We start from the raw sequence: 18,314 nt of genomic DNA on the forward strand, positions 1-18,314 counted from the left end.
CTAGACAAGTTGCAATAAAAAGAATAATGTGGCTTCTCTTCTCAAAGGAGTTAATCTGACAAAGCAATGATAAAGGAAAGTAATCTCCCTGGTAAGTTAGGACCACATTTTCCAAATGAAGTCAGAGGTTTTGATCACGGACTTTTTTTCTTCTACCTCTGGTCCCCACAGCCTGCTAATCATTCCTTGTGCCAGAATTCAGTCCTGAATTTCCCCTGCTGTCAGTGATGAACATAGACAAGACCTGCCTTTGTCGCATGGAATCCGGATATTAAGACTAAGGTTTACCTCCACAACAGGGAAGAGGAAAGTTCTGCTCAGGACTGGAAAATCATACTTTTGAAATTAACTTTGTGTGTTTCTTTTTACTTTTTTCATATTTTATCTTTTACTACATTTAACAAAAGTAGGTAGGAAATTTTTTTTTAAATTTTTTTTTAATGTGACCACTAGAAAATTTTAAATCACATTTGTGGCTCACATTATATCTCTATTAGACAGCACTATCCAAACAAATCCTTTGTTATTTCAAGACTTGATGAAAATATTTCTAAATGTATTGTCCTTTTCCTAGTTTTAATAAACAAAATCATGCAAAGTATAACTAATGTGATTAAATTTACTTTCATTTATGTAGTGAGTGTGTCAGTTCCCTTCCATCATCAAAGGTTTATTCTAAACATGACTCAGGGGCTGTATCGTTGTGAAAATGGTAACAGTGGCTCATCCACATTGGCTCTGCCCTTGGAGAGGCCCCCAGCTTGGGGTCCTTCACTTCACAGGTTCAGAACATGAACTTAATAGGTTTCTCCGCTGAGACCATAGGGACCTATTTCTCAAGAGTTAGTGTGAGAACTGTTACTTCCCAGAAGGACAAGCTTTTCTGGATCATTCTATCTGTCATCTTGCTAATTCAGCTTTTAACCTCCCAAAGGTATATATGTCATGGGTTGGGCCCCAAACTTAGGCAGGGCCATGAAAACTACAGGGTGGATCCACCCTATGGGGGCTTAGAGGTTCTTAAGGTGGGAGGGGCTGCATAAGCAAGAGGGGCTGTGGTGTGGGAATGGGGTGGGGAACCCATGCAGAGACTGCCACTAATGTGAACCACCCTCAGGCCACATCTCTCTCAATCCTACGGTGACTTTCCAATGTCCCAGGAATGATCCCGCTCCAGAGGAAAAAGCTGAACTCACTAAAGGGGAGGCTGCCTCACTGAAGATGGCCATATACCCTCGAAAGACAACTTACTGGGGTCACCTGGGGAGCACAGTCAATTAAGTATCCTTGGCTTTGGCTCAGGTCATGATCCCAGGGTTGAGAGATCCAGCCCCATATTGGTCTCTGTGCTTAGTGCAGAGTCTGCTTAAGACTCTCTCTCACTCTCCCTCTGTCCCCCTCCCAATTCGGTCTGTTTCTTTCTCTCTAAAATAGATAACTAAATCTTGAAAAATAAATAAAAAATAAAAAGACAACTTAATGACTTATAGGAAGAAACTAATCATCAGGGATCAAAACGTTTGGGTCAGAGAGACACTTTGCTCCGCTCTCTGTGGGAGAGGTTGCTCAGGAGGACAAATCCATTAATATCTGAAGCTTACCTAATAGGCAAAGACCGTGAATAGCAGAGACAGAAGGGCAGCCCAAACATTTGGAAATGACAGAAATCAATACTCTCTGAAGAGTTAAACTATAAAGTCAAATCACCCAATGGTTCAGAGAAGAGCCATTAGGACTGGTTAGCTGGGAGTGAACACTCATGCATGCTCAATCTAAGAGTTAGTGAGACAGAATGATTCCTAGGCCAGAACAATACTTGACTAGAGCATTAACATATTTCGTGGAGGAATGTGTTAATCACCCACAGAAGCACAGAAAAGGGGGGAGTTTCAGAAATAAATTTGCCTGGCCCATCCACACCAAACCAAGAGGACAGGAGGGTTCCTGACTGGAGGTAGAATGGTGAAAGACATGTTGGAGCGTGGCTATCCAACATCTGAGTTCTAGAACTAAGTTCCCTGGTTCTGAATCCAGCATCCCTAGGCTGATCGTCTTCCTGGGCAGCTTTTCAATGGGAGCGACCATGCTCGTGAGCTTGGCTTCTTTATCTTGTCTGCCTGAGTTATGTTATGCCTGATAAGTTAATTGAATTTATGATCGGAGATAGCAGTCTCTTACGAATTTTTAAGCATGGAGTTCATTTATATAATGAAGCATGTAAATGAATTGTGTTTCCCAATCTATAAGATTTATTCAAGTGGCAAATTCACCAACTCCAGCTAGCATATCCCTCCCATTGAAGAGCCCTCTGCGTTTCTGATTTCCACTGCCTTCCAGTACAATCTGCAGCAGTGAGCACAAAGAATCATGTTCCAATTTGGTTAAGATGCCCAACTTGGAATCTGCAAGTCCAACAGCTGACCATAGCCCCACATTATGGACAGCTGTATTGATCATAGGTTTAGAGAGGGAATAGACACTGAGCTGAATTTTTACTTACCCAGAGACAATTCTTGAATGTTTTATAAGTATAAGGCTCTGTTATTATCCTTGAGATATATTAAAAATATAAAACCAGGATTACATTTTATTCACTCATGCAACCAACAAATATTTATTGAAGATCTGCTATGGTTCAAGCCCTGTTCTAAGTTTTGGGGACATGTGTCAGCAAATAAAACACAAAAAGATATCTATTCTCAAAGAAATTATAGTTCAGGAGGGTGGGCAGGCAAGAGACCATCAGTTAACAAAATTAAAAAATATATATATACGTAGTATTTGGAAAGAGAAAGGATTATCCCAATTTTTGAAAATAACAGTAGAATCGGGGAAGGAGAATCCAGAGTGCTTAGTTGTCAGACTGCAGAACTAAAAAGTCTCCATCAAGTGCTGTCTGGTTTAGGCCCATGAGAGTGAACACGTGACCGCATATGTTCTTCCAAGGTTCCTTTGCAAAACCTGCAGCCTGAGGAAGAAAGCTGAAAAGAGAAGCTGAGGGTACTCAAGGGTATTCACCACATCTATGCTACATAAGGGCCCTTTTCCTTGGGCTTTCACTGTGTTCTCATTAGGAGCTCCCTTAGGACCCATCCCCATATATGTGTTGCTTGTTGAATGATTGTTTTGGAATCAGAAGTACTTTGGCTCTCTGCTGTTTATCCATATGTATTCCCACAAACCAGCAACTCCTCACACCCCCTGGCTCACTTTTCTCCCCTCTCCCCTTCTCAAAGGGCAAGAAGGGGAAAGGCTTCTTTCAGCTGCCCCAAAAGGAGGTCCCTGGACCACCCCCCCCCCCCATGGCAAAAGCCCTCTTTGACAAGGGCTGAAGCTCTGTGCCACTTCATCTGAGAACATCTCAGTCCTTAGATCTGTGATAACTCTTTGACAATGCTGTGCCCTAGATTCTTTCTCGGCCATGCCTTTCAAATCTATGTAAATCAGCACTCACTCAGAAGGGTGGTTTGCTACATGGGATTCCTCCTCCTCCACGTTCCCATTCATCTACCTGGGTTTGCTTTTTAGATCAGAATGTAGGTTGACTGGCTTACATTTCCCCTTTTACATAGTGAAAGCACTGGCTTACAACATTTGACAGTTATTACATAAAATTAAGTTAACAGTGCATTTTACCCATCCCCCCAAATGGCAGAAATTGATTCCTTTCAAGGGAGCTCAAAACAGAAGCATAACCGTCATAGGATGTTCTCCAGCTTCAAGTCTGATCAAGCCAGAACTTAGACTACCTCTCATAACACAAGAGTCCTGTCCAGTCCTTCCAGGTCAGATATTCGGAACCTGGATTCCTGTCAACACCATCCAATATTTACCAGGTCTGAAATCAGAGCTACACAAAGCTAAACATTCCTTCTCTCTTCCTTTTCATATCCTATTTGCAAAGGATAAGCAACTGAATGTGTTTAATAAATAGGCAAGGCGAACAAACACAGAAAAGAAATAAATTAAGGAGGCTGATGTTTTCACAGAAACAGAATTCCTATATTCAATAAAAAGGCTTTGGTTCTGGGCCCATCTGGATAGGGATAGACGCAGGCTTTGGGTTCTTGATAGACCCTACAGAACATGTACTACTTTACATAGAGCGTTGATAGGAGAGGAGAAGAGTCAGCTCTCAGTAGCCAGGTCTCATGATTTGTAAACTCTGATTGCGGCCTTAAGGCAGATCTTTCTCTTTGAGACAACCATCTAATGTAAAGCCTGATGTAAAACTTTCTTCTCTTCATTAAACATTAGGGGGGAAAAAAAGGGTTTTATGGAAGTTTAGAAATTTTTCCAAACTTACACAGCTCTGGAGTAACAAAGCTGAGATTCAAACCCTAGTGTGACTGACCCCAAATCCATGTTCAGCCCAAACCCCTAACCCTGAGCCATTTGCCAGATACCTTGGGTTAGCTACCCTAAGTATAGGTTTGGCTGCTCACTGGCATCCAAAGCTGAGAGGATAAGTGGTTTTGGGACACATACAAGGTGACCCAGCATTGAACGAGTGATAAGTCAGGTACCACAGCTGCCCCCAGGCTTAGAAGCCAAGCAAGACCGTTGTCAAGGGAGTACCCACACCTCTTCAGCTGGGGACCGTTCAAATAGTTTCTCTTGTAAGAAGAGAAATTAAACCTACTTCAGTAAGCAGAGAATATTTGGATGAATGCTAATTCATGACCAATTGCACTTACTTATAACTTACAAGCCACTCCAGGATCTCGGAGCTCTTCCACAAACAACTTATTATGACACTATCTTGTTGAGGTAAGTTCTTCATTCCACAGAACAGTCAGAGGAAAAGCGAGGAGCCCACATGAAGTCTGCAGGAGTATTTGCATGCTGTGTCTATTCAAGTCTAGTAAAAAATCAGGAACCACCCTAGGTTTTGCAAACAGAGTGGATTTAATACAGGATATTGGTTACAAAGGTCAGGGAAGAGCTGAGAAACCAAAGAGAACATAGGGAAGCAATCTCAAGAGGCACAAGAGCAGACATCTGCCACTCTCCCTGGGGATAAAGGGACAATAGATAGTGCTACCAGATCCCAGGCGTAGGACTGCCTTGTTGGGTCCCGGAAGTGGGTGCAGCCAACAGGAGCATGCTGACTGAAGTGGGGGCTGGGGATGGAGAGAAACACTCTGGCTCCTTGCTTGTCCTCTGGTCTTCTACCAGCTCCTCCCAATGACTGAGCTAAGACGCTGGAAGGGAGTTTGAGAAACATACGTCCCCACCATACAGGGCTGGACAGAGAAGGACCAATCCTGAATCTAACGGCAAGTACATGCTATGCAGAAATCGACAATGAGGTGGTAGATAGCTGCAGATATGGCAACGGGTGGGATGGGCTGGGGAAAGGAGAGATTGAAAGTATTACCATAGGCCACTGATTAAAGAGGATTAGGTAGCACCTAAGGACTTTTTCCTTCTGGTTCCTGGCAAGCCTGATTATCCAGTATCTTAAAGCATTTTCAGGAAAGTGAGGAAGGGGGCCATAAGAACAGGCTGAAATCCAGGAAGCATGACCTCGAAGGGAGTATTAAAAAATAATACATGCTTGTGTTGCAAAATAGATTTAGAAGCGACACAGAGCTAACTTCCTATGGACACAGCTCATTATAATAAAGCTGCTCTCGAAGGATAGAGATTGAAAGCAGCAGCTGACTAAGGAGCCACCACTGGAGAGAATCAGCCCCAGCTCCGGCAGATGATGGACAGCTGCACATCTGTCATCTCTGGCCAGGATCACAGGGGCAGGACCCTCGCTTCCCCGGGGCCAGGACCCATGATTTATTCCTTCATTCCGCAGAAACTCTCTGAACCCCTGCAGGATACCAGGCACTATTCTGCACACTGCAGTGAAAAAGCAGACAAATGGGACGTCCCAACCCTTCCAGTGAGCCTGAGCTATACCATGCACTACATCTGGAACAGAGGGAAGGGGGTTGTCCCGCAGGATATGGTCAAAGAGAATCCGAAACCCCTACTTCCTCTGTTATTCCTGGCTCCGCGGGACAGATTTATGGCCGTCACTCACGCAGTAGGGCACACATCTGTGTCATTAATAGAGATCTTTCTATAAAGAACAATGAGACTTCCTCCCCTGGATCCTACTTTGTTCGGTTCAACAGAGCAAACCATGGGATGCCCATTGTCTGCCTGGAACAGGAGCCACAGAGATGAAGTTTATTAGAAAAGTACTGCCCCTGCCCTCTGTAGAGTAAGATTGGTGCATCCGTGCGATGTCCAATGCAGAAACTGCTGCTGGGGACCTGAGTCCTCCACAGATTCATGTGGAGGGGGAGACTGGTTTTGCCACCAGGGCAAAGTGGTGGTGATGCTGAGCAGGTAATGCAAAGCTGACCCAAGCCCGCTCTGCAGACCTCCCGTCACTGAGGGCTGATTTTCCATGAGGGAGAGCCTTTTAGATTTTGCTTCTTGAGATGTTCGGTGCTCTCCTAGGCTGCACACATACTGAAGCTAGAAGCATACAGAGGAGATCAGCACGGCCCCTGGGCAAGGATGACATGCATGTTCGTGAAGCATCTCCTCTTTTTGTGACTAGGTTGAACACAGAGGAGATTTAAGGTAATGTAATTCTCTTTACGAAACCACAATATTGGATACGTGTCATGACACATTTGTCTGAACCCATATGATATATACCACCAGCAGTGGACCAAAACGTCAGCTCTGGACCTGGGATGACAATGATGCGTTGGTGGAGCTCTGCCTATTATAAGAAAGGTACCACCGTGGTGGGGGGTACTGATGAGGGAGGAAGCTATGCAGGGGGTGGAGGGGGGCTGAGGGATGGGGGGGATCTGGGGTATTTGGGAAATCTCTGCATCTTCTGTTCAATTTTGCTGTGAACCTGAAACTGCTTTCATAAAAAATAAAGTCTTAGAACACCTGGGTGGTACAGTCAGTTAAGTGGCTGCCTTCAGCTCAGGTCATGATCCTGGGGTCCTGGGATCAAGCCCTGTGTTGGGCTCCCTGCTCAACAGAAAGTCTGCTTTTCCTTCTCCCTCTGCTATTCCCTGTGCTTGTGCTCTCTGTCAAATAAATAGATAAAAGTCTTTTAAAAATAATAAAGTCTGAATTTTTAAAAAATGACTAAATAGAAGGAAGAAGTTCAGGCAAGAAAGCAGCTGAGTAAACCCTGGACCAGCCAGACACACATGAGACAGACGCCTGAGCTGTTCTGCTGGGGCCTGAGGAAGTTCCAACAGTCCCGAGGGGCTGGGGAGGCCTCAGAGTCCTTCTCTTCCCATCTGGAGGGGGCAAGGAGTGGACACTGGTGTATCCGAGTCCAATTTCCTCCTTTTATATTAATGCCTGGCCAAAAAAAACCAAAACAAAACAAAACAAAAAAACACCTAAGTAATTTAACTAGTCCAGTAGTACAATTTATTTTTGATTTATTAATAATTAGAAAGAAAAAATACATCTGAACAAGATTTCTTACACTGCAAATCTTTTTTTTTTTTTTTTAATGTGTTCCTCTGATTTTTTTAGTGTGTTCCTCTAACAAGGAAAAACAAAGACTCCATTCCTTATTTAAGATTCTTGTCTCTCCTGGTATTATGCTCTCCTGGGACAATACTGTTGTTATCTTAAAAGTTTCTGTTTCATAAGAGAGTAATTCGGGCACCTGGGTGGTGCAGTTGGTTAAGTGTCTGTCTTTGGCTCAGGTCATGATCCCAGGGTCCTGGGAACAAGCCCTGCATTGGGCTCCCTGGGGAGTCTGCTTCTCTCTTTCCCTTTGCCCCTCCCACCTGTTCAAGCCCTGCTCTCTCGCGCTCTCTCTCTCTCTCCCACCCTCTCTCTCTCAAATGAATTAATTTAAAAGAAGAAGAAGAAGAGCAAGAATAAATTATCTCTGAACTTGGACATCCTGGGTGTAGAATCTCTGCTTCCCTGTGTATCTGTTTGCCTTGAGTGAGAAGTTAAATTTTTTTTTAATTTTATTTATTTATTTGACAGAGAGAGATCACAAGTAGGCAGAGTGGCAGGCAGAGAGGGAGGGAAGCAGGCTCCCTGCTGAGCAGAGAGCCTGATGTGGGGCTCAATCCCAGGACCCTGAGATCATGACCTGTGCCAAAGGCAGAGGCTTAACCCACTGAGCCACCCAGGCGCCACGAGAAGTTAAATTTTTAAGCATAATCAAGGCTTTAGCTAGCCGTGTCCCTTTACTCAGCCACAGGACATTGGGTGTCATGTAGAAATTTGTACTGTGCCCTCAACCCCTTTGTGTTTTCCAGAAAGGATAAGGGCCGTTGGAGTCCTGCTGGCAGGGTGGGGCTTCCCTATCCCCACCCTCACCCAGACTTGCAGTCTGGAGCTCAGCTAGACTGCCCACGAAGCACCTCTCTTCTCTTGTGACCCCAGGCAGACCTGCTCACCCATCCCACTTGTGGCTTGCTGCTGCCTCATTCTCGGTGAATTTGTCTAGAAACAAAGTTCGTCTGCTCAGCCCCATTTCTACTTTGCATCTTAACCATGACGCGCAACTAAGGGATTTTGTTCCTTTCAGCACCTGGAGACATCACTGAAGTTTTGGGCTTTGTCTCCAAGCTCACTCAACACAGTGTCACTGCTGTCATTGGCTAGAGCACCAAGTCTACATCGTACATTCATCCAGCAACTGTTTTGGAATTAACCTGAAAGCTGGGTGGATTTTCAGTTTGTTTGCTTCTCTGGCTTGCTGATGGAAGCTGCTGGAGTAGTTTAACAGGTATGGGCAGGCAGGAACGGCTTCAGAGCTTGCCTTCCTCCTCAGTGTTAATTAGAAAATTTTATATCAAGGTTAATGCCTTGGGACGCAATGAAGTTAGCTGTTGAAGGAAGCAGAATTCACACTTGGGCAGAATAGATAACACACACACGCACACACACACACACACACACACACAATAATAATAATAATGAGGAGGATGATAAATAAATAAATAAACAGGACATTCAAAACTTCCTGCCACTCTCCAGGGGATGCAAATAAGGAGAAATTTATTTAAAGCCATAAAATTTTTTCTTTTTTCTATTTTTGAGTAAAAGGACTCTTCCTAGTTTTCAAAGTCTGAGTCATATTTTTAATACACAAAAATTCAAATTGTCCAGGTGAGATAGAAAAGATAAAATAGTTCCCCACGGAGAACCAAGGACTCTTTTCTCAGGGCCCTGTAGCACTTTTTGCTCTTCCTGGGTCACCGACCCAGCGCAGTGTCTCCTACCTTAGAGTCTTCACCTCCCTGGGCCCCCTTGAGGGCAGGGGGAACATCATGACCTTCCTAGTACCCTGAGCTGGGGCACAGTGAGTGCTCAGGCTGGGATGCCAGCAGGCTGGGTCATGATCAAGTGTACACGCTCTAGAACCCAACAACCGGATTTGAGCTCCCAGCTCTGCCCCATCCCAGTGTGTGATCCTAAACAAATTACTTTAGCCTGGCTACACCTCCTTTTTCTCCAGGGGGAACTTACAGTACCTGTGTTCCAGGATTTTCATCAGAAGAAAATCAAGATCACCCTAGTACATGGTGATTGTGACTAAATCATGATGATCTAGACAGAAAAGTTCATGGTAGTAAAACCATGGTAGTAAACCATCCATGGTAGTAAAATAATTTCTTATTTACAAGTGTTTGGGCAAAAGGAAACCTACTGGTTTGGATGGCCCTTCAGGAAGATGGGAGTGTTCAAAGGTGGGTACTGGGGAGAAACCACCGACTTGTCCAGGGTCATCAAGAAGGCTTGAACATTCAGGTCTCAGGAGCTCTCAGTTGAGGGGAGAATCCAGTGAGTCTGCCCGGAAGAATCTTACAGACAAGTAGGAGAATCTCAGAAAATTGTTGAGTCTCACTCTCAAGTTCTCTTCCCCAGAAAGCCCTTCTCAGAAGGTACCTCCCCACTGACCTTGGAAGAAATGGACATGAAGAAGCAGGTGCAGAGCTTGTCATGTAATCAGCCACCAAGCCTTCCTCCAGGATGTCACCTATCGAGTCCCCTATGGGTAATGTGCCCTATAGGTGTACCTGGGTAATTTTTTTTGCTCCAAGAGTTGTGCATCCATTATGTACCAACTGCATGTCGAAGACTGTGCTAACCATACTACCACATATGCTGGTGCTAAAATAAAACACTCAGACCTGCAAGAAAATGGTCCTTAATATCTGAAGATTGCCAGTGACAAAGAAATGGTGGGTCTGAATTTGGTCTCAAACTCCCACAACCAGTTTGGCTGCTTTGAACCAAATCAGTTTATAGGAGGTATGTTCACAAAAACTATAAACAGTTATCCTTAGAAGAAGATAAATGCCCATCTAAAGCTCTTTTAAAAATCAAAAATAGTAACTGTTTGATAGAACAAGCATAGATCTGCCATGAACATAAGCTCTGGTCCACATGTCTGTGTCTAAGATAGCAAAGCAAAGATTATGAGATCTGGACCACCGATCTATTGTGCCCCTTTTACAGATAGGAAAATGAAAAGCCTGAGAAATCCCATGGCTTGTGCGCATACGGGGGCACACACACACACACACACACACACACACACTCACCATATAAATGTCTCCTTCTTATTGGAAGGTGTAGGTGCCTCTTTTCCACGACCATTTTCGATTTTAAGACTTGGTTACTTCACATGATCTCAAAACCCAGTACACTTTGCTCTTGGATTAACTGAACTATTTGAACTCAGGGCTTAACTTGTTCTTAATCTTCTCTTTGAAATGTTGACTTAAAGAATTAGTGCCTTGCCCAACAGGTCACTGGCCCAGAAAGAAGCAGGGAGCCCGCATGCACCCTTCTTTAGTGCCACAAGGTTCCTGGTCAGAGATCCGTGACTAGATTTTCTTGGACCCCATGTCAAATCCCACATACCATGTTTAGAGACCAAAGCAGAGGCGGAGATAAGTGGAGGCTATCTGGAGAGGCACCAGATACTATCAGGAGAGAGCATGGTGGCCCCAGACGAGGCTAGACTGTAGGAAGCAGCTCTCTGGGGTAAGTCAGCATGGGTGGAACTCTCGGCAGGAGACCCACAGAAATGGCATCTTCCCCACTCCTGGTGTTCTTGGTGCCCATCACTGCGTGATGGCATGGTAACCATCCCTACCCCTCAGGGCTAAGCAGCAACTGTGAATCAGAGTCTGCGAGGACTGCCTGGTAGCATTAGAGTCATATAAGCCATTCATAACCTGACTTTTCTGCCCCACGTAGAAAGAGGCCAGGTGACTTCCTCGGGTTTGAGACAAGGGGTTCACATACCTTGAAGTACCTCTTGGAGGGTTCTGCAGTGGCTCCAGGGAACCTGGGGTCTGTGTCACATGGTCAGATCCAGACCCCTCCCTATTACAAAACAGAGTTCTCCCTATCTTCCCGCATGAGTCCCTAACATCACACACTCTGTCTCACTCAAATCCTTCAGCCCCCATGGCGTTTCCATCTCGTGGATGCCCTTAATCATCATTGGAACCTGACTGCCAACTGATACAATGTTCCAATGAAAGGGAGAAGAGTCGTTGGTGGTTTTCTCCTGGGATCAGCTTCCGGTTTTCTCCTGGGATCAGCTTCCGGGATAGGTTCTCAGATAACATCAACATTTTTCCAAGATGCTTTAAAGGTGACGTGGAAATGACCACATAGGAAAGGCACAAAGACAGTAGCTGTTCAGCTAAGAAAGGGCCTGATTACCCCAGCACTGATGCCACCTGACCTGCTTCAGGCTCACAGGTTAGCATGAGGCAACCTGCAGTCGGGCTGGGGAAGTGAGGGACCACAGAGAAGTCAGGTCCATGGTGGGGATGACCGTCCTACCCTGTGGGAGGGAGCTCAACTGCCTGAGCATCCCTTCTGGGCTCCCAGGGTTCATCGGACACATAGACTGGCAGAAATATAAATGACTCTGTGATAAGTTTCATCTCAAGCCTGGACACACGTATTCTGATGACAAATAGGATGTCATAGAATTCACACATGAGGAAAGGCATGTGGAAGGTAAATAGATCAGTGGAAGTGATTCTAGGTTAAACTAGCTCATCAGCTCAATTATGGCATAAGCAAGAAGTGAGTCAGAAGGGCTCTCCTAAATGCAACTCGTTTATTCATTATAATCATGTCCCCTATTTCTTAATGAGTAACAGAAATAGGGAAGAGCATTTGTTTCATGTTGTCAGGGGAAAATAAGGCATTTTTAGGCTAGGGTCTCCTTTCTTTTCTGCTCTGGAGACAAAAGAATTTGGTTGTCAAAAAACATTAAGGACTAAATGAGTTGGAAACAAAGCAAAAGAAAGAACCCTTCATTCTCAACTAAGGGCTGGCTTTGGCTTGGCTTTCTATTGGAAATTCCCCTTATTTCAAAGCCAGGAATCCCAGAGAGGGCCAGCTGCCCAAGGCTGAAAACAGAAAAGGGGGAAAAAGAAAAAGGGGCTAGAATCCATGCAGTGGGAAATGTGCACACCTTAATGCTCTCACTGTGAAAGGTGGCATGGTCTTATATTGGCTGTGGAAGTGCACCCTGAAGCTAACTGCCTGTGTTCAAATCCCAGTTCTGCCACCTCCCTGCTGTGTAACGCTGGGTGAGTGAATTAACCTCTCTGGGCTCTGGGTTAAATCTTGACCTGTGTTACCTCTCACAGGATTGCTGTGAGGATTAAATAAGCTAATTCCTAGAGGATGCTAGACTAGTATTTTCAGGTTGTTTTTACTGGTCACAAATAACAGAAACAGCTCCTGAAAGCTGCTGAAGGCTTCTTAATGATCATTTGCTTTTCTACTGGGAGCATGATATCAGCTAAGAATAAATAAAAGGCTCAACGTAGAGAGAACATGTTATTTTGTAGATTTCCAGGATGCTCAGAAAATGGCAATGTGTTAGGGCTATGCATAGTTTGCTGTTTCCTCATTTGGTAACTATCTGATGGTAGCGTCTAGGGGTTAGAGGTACTGGCCTTCAGTGAAGGACCAAGGCAGACGCATTCCCGCCCGCATGATGCTTAGACCAAAGCAGAAGACAATGACCCCACGATTAACTTCATTATAGGGCAATGACTGTGGTAGGAGGATGAGGATTCTGGCCACTGACCAGGCGAAAGGCTGGACTCCCCAGGTACCCAGCACAAGTCAAGTGTACAGTAGGTGCTCCATAAGCATTCCTGGGATTGATGGACACGGCACATACCGTGCTTTATTGTTTGTTTCATGTTGTCCTTCATCCCATAATCTTCAGAGCAAGAATATATCTCCTTTATTTTTGTGTTCCCGGCACCTAACTTCATGCCCCACATGTTGGGGGTGGGAGGGAGGAAACAGCAACAAATGTTTGTTGAATTGATCTAAATGACGGAGAAACCCTGATGCGTGTCTCCCCTACTCAGCTGTGCAGATCTTTCTAGTTTCCCCCCGAAAGAAGTGAAAAACTTGACAAGATCAGTAGCCAAGTTAATTTTAGGAGTTAGGTGTTTTAGCACCCATTAAAATTCCATATGTTACTGGCTTTCTGCTCATTCTAGGCTGTCATGACCTCTTCTTTCTTATGAAAACTCTGCTCCTTTAGTGTTAGGGTCCATCTGTCTTCCCCATCTCTCTGGACTTCCCTTTACTTTTTTTCCATGTCATCTTCCTTCTCCAGTCTCAGTCCTAGGCTCACTGGTAGCTACTGTTTCCATCCGACTGCTGACTTTCTCAGTCTGCTCCTTTCAGGAGCAGACCCACTCCCCGGCCCCAGGAGCAGACACATGGCCAGACCTGGTATTCCTCTGGCAATGGTGATTGGCCAAAGGGTGGGCAAGTGCCCCAAAGACAGATACTCAAAGTCCTTCCCTGGCACGATGGCCGGACCCTGATGTGATAGAGCAGAGAAAATGTCAGTCTGTGCTATTGGCCATAACCAGGCCCTACCATGTGGGAGTCCGTGTGCAGACACAAATGGAGACCAGCTGCATTGAGACATGGGAGAAAGAGCAGGCAAGGGCAGGAGAGAGACCCAGGCTCAGAAGCCCTGGTTTCTGCAGTCCTTCCACTAGACTATGAGCTTCCCAGTCCCATGAACTTATACACGCCCCTTTGGTTGGAGCTATGGGATTTGCTGTTCCTATAGACCCTCCTTTGGAGACCTTATCTACTTTTACATCTTTCACCAAACCTAGGCAAATGTCTCCCAGTTTCTAACACTAGCCTCAATCTCTTCCCAAGCCTTGGTGTCCCGTTTCCAACTCTTCGCGCTGGGCAGCTTTCTTAGGGGTCCACTACCCCCTCACCCTCAACATATGTAAAATTGACAGTTTCTGAGCTGCCAACCCTCTCTTCCAGGCTCTATCTTGACCTGTGCTGCCACCTTTCTCTGCCCCAAGACCTTACCACGTTGTCTCCTTTCTGCCCTCCAGCCACAATCTGTCACTGAGTCCCACAGCTTCTTCCTTCAGACTGTCTGTCCTTTCTATTCCTTGGCTGCCATGCAAGTTAGGGGTCTAGCTTCCTCCTGTACCCCCTGACTCAATGCTTCTGACAAACCAGAAGAGTGAGTTTCTTAAGGTACAGTCACCTGCATCAAGTCCAGACTTGATGAAGCCTGCAGAGATGTCCATGAGCCAACATTGCAGCTTCCAACAACACCTGTCACCTGCAGGATGCCTAAACCCATTATGTGAGGACAGGCCTCAGCTCTTGGCTCATCCTTGCTCCCCTCAGCCACTCCCTTATGGTCCAGCTCAGACAGTGCTTTCCTCCAGGGAACCTTCTCTCATCACCCCAGTGAAATGTGAATTCTCTCTTCGGAGGTCCCAAATTCCTTCTCTATCTTTAAACAAAGCTTTATGGGTGTGGAGGACACACCACATGCTAGGCACTGTGCCAGGACCTGGGGATATTAGTAAAGATAAAGCATCCTCTGGCACAGAGCTCTCCATCTACTAGTGAGAGACATGGCAACATATCCTACCTCACTTATCGCGCCTTCTCCTGTGGAAGCTTACACTTGGGCCTCAGTTCTCTGACGAGCTTGCAAGATATTTTCGCAAAAGGACACCTAAGACAGTTTCTGGTACATTGCCCTGTACAGGGTAATCCCTCAGTAAGTATTTATTAGCCTGCAGAAGGCAAGATTTTGGTTGACAAATCCATAAAGAAGATGTAAGACAAATACTATTCTTAAAATCAAGGGCCAGGGGACTCGCCTGGATGGCCCAGTCCATTAAGCATCTGCCTTTGGCTCCAGTCACGATCCCAGGGTCCTGGGATTGAGTCCCACATTGGGCTCCTTGCTCAGCGGGGAACCTGCTTCTCTTTCTGCCTGCTGCTCCCCCTGCTTGTGCTCTCCCTCTCTCTCTGACAAATGAATAAGACCTTAAAAAAAAAAAAAAATCAAGGGCCAGACTTGAGATCCATTCAATTTGGTCATTTTATCAGCTGTCTGTAAGGTTTACCAAATTCTGAAAACCCAGTCCCTGTCACGGTGCCACAAGCCCTGTCTAGAGCATATATCCTGTCCAGCTCCTCATGACAGGGAATAGGAGGCATTTCATGGCTGGTCCATAGCTGATTTAGACCCGTGAGTTGCTGCCATATAGAAACCAGAGGTAGTGGTTTAGGGTGGCAGTCACCACTTCACCACTAGCCAAACATTATACACATGCCTCCAGTGTGGACACAACTTTCCTCATTCAGCAGTGACTTCCCAGCCAGCAAGTTCTGTTTGAAGGAGGCATTGGTGTCACAGGATGGAGAATCCGCCATGAACAGCTGCAAGTGGCTGGATGGTTTACGGGCGAAGATGTTAGAGCATCTGTGAACCATGCTGGTTTATAAAATGTCAACAACTGAATTCGTGAAAAAAGAATAAAGCCTCCAGGTGCAAATACTCTTAAACTGTTTATTTCCCTTTTCTTTTCTTTTTTTTTTTTTTCCTCTTCATCTAGGGTACAACCCGCTGCCACCACCAACCTAGCTATCATTTGCCTTTTTCTAGAGTTGGCTTTCTATACTGGGATTCACTTTTTTTCCTATGTGCTAAACTTTGAAAATTCACTTGTACTTTCAAATGGATAACGTACATGTATTTCAAGCCTAATTTTCTGAGTTGAAGATTTCTGTCTGACCATTACATTACATGCCTAACCTTGTTTTGGGGGGTTTTTGGCATGCAACAAAATTTTTAAATAAGTAATATCATTTTATAACCAATCCAAAATGCTGACAGGAAATCATTCAAACAATTAAAATCAGGACCGTAAGTAGGAGTGCTGATATATTCAATAGGAAAGGGACTCTTTGTTTTATTCTGTATGCCCAAAGTCTAGAGAGAACTCAACATCAGGTAGATAATCAAGTATTTACTGAATGAATGGGTTTCTGTTCATCAAGTTAAGGAGCTACAGAAATTAGGAGTTAAAGGATGCTTACATAAAATTATACCATATTGAAACTTTAAAATTATATGTTATATTCATGAGATCATACATTATATGCTTTCATTTGAATGACTTTTTGTTACTAAAACAATATCCACAACTTACATTTATGATTTACCTATTTTGTCAAAATTGAATATACAGAGTAAGAATAATATTTACTGCCCACCAAAATGGAAGTTGACAGACTGTTTGAAAAGCCTTAGGTTTATAAAGATACTTTTGTGCTTAAAATATTAATCCTATCTAAGGCTTGAACTGGAAGCTTTTTCTCTAAAATTTTGCTTTTTAAAATACATGCTTTGTGATAACTTACTTGGTAAAGCTTCTTGCAAACTATTTTAGACAGCTAATAAAAGTATTTTCGAATAATGAAGATAGATAGTAGATTTCATTGTACAGGCTCTCCACTATTTAATTTCCATCCGAATGTTAACTGTTGGACTAGCACATAATTATTTTCATAAAATGCACACTCATGACTGCCAATTTTTCCATGACTAACTATACCCTGCCAGATGTTTTTTTAAGTTTTGCTAAGTCATATTTTCTTTTTCCAGAACTCTGTGTTCCCCACTCCCTAAGTCCCTCTGGCCTTTTGTCATAGTTTGCCTTTTACCTGGATTTGGGGTAAAATGGATTCACTGCTCTTTTTACCACTTTTACATGAATATAATAGTTTTATGTAAATTACTCTCAAGTTCACAGACCCCAAAGCTTAACCTATCCCCTTCCCGGGGAGATATACCTTTTGTACAATTTACTCTAAAAAGTCAGGAAGCCTTGCCATGCAACAACAGCCTCATCATATGACTGAAAATCTTCTGAATCATCCTAGAACCGAGGCTATTAGAAAAATGCTAACCAGTTCCCAAACTTCCACATTTGTTTTCCTGCTATCCAGCTACCTCTCCTCTTGCTCACATTTTCTGGCAGTAGCAAGAATCATTATTTACTATTTAGCCCGCTGGAGCTTGCTGTCAAGTAATACCACGCAACCCACGATGGATTTGCATTTTCTTACCCATCTGAGCATTATGGAACACTCGCTGCCCAGCACTAGACAGAAAAATTTCAATGAAAAAAAAATTTTGCCTCTTGAATGCCAATGAAAATATTTGGCTGCATGCACAGTTCTCAGAAAAATGTTCATTGATTCAAATGTATTAAAATAAAAGCCTACCATGTGCTGGTAATTGTGCAAAGGGTTGAGACATGTAAAGGAAAAAAATCCAGTCCCTAGTGCCCCAAGGAGCTCTAGGGCGGAAGAAAGACAACAAACACACAGTTGAAATCAAGTGAAGAACTCGATAAAACCAAGTCAGTGCAGTTAGTGGGGGCTACCGAGGAAGCGCTGCAAAGCTGCCCAGTCATTTCTAGACTCCTCATCAAGCACAGTGCATCACTGTTTATGCAAAAGGAACACGACCTCTCCTACATGGATCCGTACGTGCACGCCTCAAGGAACGGTGTGTTCCCCAAACTGCCAGCGTTTTCTACACCTACTGTAGAGCACTGTTGAATGTCTATGGACAAGTAAATTAATCAAGTAAGCTTGGGTTTATGACCCAATCTTACTTCCATGTATTGGGAGTAGAAGAAAGCATGGTTGTGGAAAAAAAAAAGAAAAGTCTGTGAGGCCAGCAGACCAGATTTGCTCTGTGAGGCTGGTCATAGGCTTCTCATCCTTAGAAGGATGTCTGTGAGGTCCCCTCCAGCCCTCTGGTACTCTAAGATCTAATCATAAAGGGACTGATCAGGCCAGCCTGATTATCATTATAGTTTAGGCATGTTTCACACTTCTCAGAATCTTCCAAGATACATCAGGTAGGAGGGAGTTTTGGTAACCACTAAGCTCAAGTTCACGGAAGGAGGTTTAAAAAAAAATGTAAGAATAGGGAATAA

The 18,314-nt window shown here is 44.3% G+C and overlaps 1 non-coding gene across 1 annotated transcript; it reads left to right on the forward strand.

The window, feature by feature from the left end:
- The first annotated feature begins 6,453 nt into the window (after positions 1-6,453).
- On the forward strand, positions 6,454-6,560 carry LOC116568340. The gene has a single exon (XR_004276561.1). It is a non-coding gene; the product is annotated as a U6 spliceosomal RNA (small nuclear RNA).
- The last annotated feature ends 11,754 nt before the right edge of the window (positions 6,561-18,314 follow it).

This window comes from Mustela erminea, chromosome 10, assembly GCF_009829155.1.
Source record: "Mustela erminea isolate mMusErm1 chromosome 10, mMusErm1.Pri, whole genome shotgun sequence".
In the NCBI taxonomy this organism is placed as follows: domain Eukaryota; kingdom Metazoa; phylum Chordata; class Mammalia; order Carnivora; family Mustelidae; genus Mustela; species Mustela erminea.